Genomic DNA, 2,654 nt, shown 5'->3' with positions numbered 1-2,654 from the left:
GGAGCCTCTTCAGTCTTCCCTCAATTATTTCAACCGGTGAATTCTCGTCTCGTTTGACATTCTTCATCTCTTTTTCTTTTCCGGTGGATTCAATTCTAATTATCGGTAGTGATTATATTCTTTCCTCAGCTCAAGTGTTTTCCCTGCTCGTTCGACTCTCGCCAGTTTATCCTTCCGGAGTGCTCAGGACATCTCAAGAGATTCGTCTGTGTTCCAATTAATTCGAGGTTGTCACCTCATTCAAATATTTCAATTGTTCTGGTGCTTCACCTATCTGTTCAACATCCCTTTCCAACGGTGTTCTATTTTAGTGGGCCCATAACCCACAGGTCTTTTCCCAGGATCTTACCTGACTCTTCTAGTTTCCCGGAGCTATTCTCAAATCCTTTTTGAAGTTTGACGTAAGTATGATTTTCATCAGTGAGATGCCTTCTCCATGATCTCATTCAAATTCTTTTCATTCTTGGCTCAACCTCTTTGTTTTTCATTCTCCCGGAGTATCTCAGTAATTTTGGTGCTGTTTCTCGTCGTCAGTTGAAGACCGAAGAAGAGTTTCTCTTAAATCTTGTCCGTTCTCCCGAAGATTCATGTCGCTAGATTGATGCTATCCATTCAAATTGTTTCCAGCCGTGCAATTCTTTTTCATCCATCCGGAGTATTTCAGGAGTTGCTTTCCCTCTCGATCATCCAGAGGTCATCTTTTTGGAATATTTCTTCATTCTAAGTTTTCAGCTTCGTTCTCTCAATTATTCCATATCTGTGCCCCTTCGGTCGTCTCAATATTCTTCCGGTGCTTCGTTCAAGTATTCTTCAATCAGTTCGCGATCTCTTCGTTCTCTTGTCTATAAATTCCCTCAAGTATCTTCGTGCTTGCTCTAAGTCTTCCTGGTGATTAATTCTGTTTCGTCAGTCATTTTCGAATTCTTACGGTGGTTCATTCAGATTCTTTTTCCTTTGTCATCATATTAATCCTTTCGTTCTTTTCAATCCTACCGGTGGTTCATGAAGACCTTCTCAAGTTTGCGATATGCCACTTCTCAATCCTTTTCAAGAAGAATAAGTAGTATGCCAAATCCGTTGCTTGTCATCAATTTAATTTGATGAAGGATAAGCATACAATAAATCTTATTCTTATTTCATCCAAGCGAGTAATCCCTTCCTTTGGAGTTTGTTCTTGAGGAATAAATTCTAGTTCCAAGTGTTTTCATCTTTTCTTTTCCCGGAGTTCAGTTTCCTCGGTCATTTTGTCGGATCCTCCATCTAAATCATCGCAAGGCTTTTATCCTATTTCCTTTTCATCCTTCATTTCTATCTCATCATCCTTTTGTCACCGGAGTTCTTCATGGTGGTTCTTCATGATTTAATTCATTCTTCAAGAGTTCATCAAGATTCTTGTTGGAGGAGTTCAAGTATTATTCTTCTTGCATCTCGAAGTGCAATTAATTCTCCGTATTATTTTGAAGTGGAGTTTTGCATTTCTTCGTTCTTCTCAGCTATTCAGTCATTTCCGTTTGTGGTCGGTTATCAGCTTATGATCTTGAGATGTTATCTATAAGACCACAACAAGTTTATTCTTTCGTTGTTGATTTTCTCAACAACTCCATTCAATCCTTCCTTCTAAGTTCATTTCATTCCGTTCTTTTAATTCTTCCGGAGGCATTGCGTTGATCATCTCGTCAAGTGCCATCTCTTTGGGTTAAGTTCATGTTCTATTCCTTCCTTTTTCAGCCGGAGTGCTGTCCAAATTCTTTCGTGCTTATTCTTATCTGCCTTGTCTAACCGGAGTGGTTTCTAGTCTATCTGATTTCCTGAGCTTTCGATTCTCGACATTCTCATCGTTCCTCTCTTCTTCTCGAGAGCTCTCGATTCTTTGCTTCTTCTCTTGAGTTCTTGTTTCACCTCATCCCTTTTCCCTTCCGTCTCGGTCCTAAGATCTCGGGACGAGATCTCTTGTTACTGGAGGAGTGTTGTAACGCCCCGGATTCGATGCGCTAGGTGTCTGCCAGTTATTCACCATCGTTGCCATGTCATTTGCTTGCGTGTTGCATATTGCCATGTCATCATGTGCATTTCATTTTGCATACATGTTCGTCTCATGCATTCGAGCATTTTCCCCGTTGTCCGTTTCGCGATCCGGCACTCCCATGTCCTCCGACGTTCCCCTTTTGTCTCTTGTTGTGAGTGGGTGTTAAACATTCTCGGAATGGACCGTGGTTTGCCAAGCGGCCTTGGTATAGCACCGATAGACCGCCTGTCAAGTTTCGTGCCATTTGGAGGTCGTTTGATACTCCAATGGTTAACCGCGTAGCCCGAAACCCCCCTTCTCTTTGCAGCCCAACACCCCTCCAAAGTGGCCCAAAACCCATCTTAACCCCCTCCATGCTCTCGGTCGTTCGATCACGATCGTGTGGGAGAAAACCGCACCTCATTTGGAGCCTCCTAGCCCCTCTATCTATAAATATGTGCATACCCCCGGATTTTCGCGGATGAATCCTACCCTAACCCTAGCCTAATCCTCCCCGCCGCCACCGGACACGTCTGGCCGCAGCCGGACACGTCCGCCCATCGCTGCCGGCCCGCCCAGGCCCGAGCGAGGCCCGCCCGAGCCCATCGGGGCCCGAGCGCGCGCCGCCGCCCGCGCCCGCCTCCCGTGC

The sequence above is a fragment of the Triticum aestivum genome, chromosome 5B (genome assembly GCF_018294505.1).
Source record: "Triticum aestivum cultivar Chinese Spring chromosome 5B, IWGSC CS RefSeq v2.1, whole genome shotgun sequence".
NCBI classification, from domain to species: Eukaryota; Viridiplantae; Streptophyta; class Magnoliopsida; order Poales; family Poaceae; genus Triticum; species Triticum aestivum.
The sequence above is the reverse complement of the archived record's forward strand: the minus strand, read 5'-3'. Positions refer to the sequence as shown.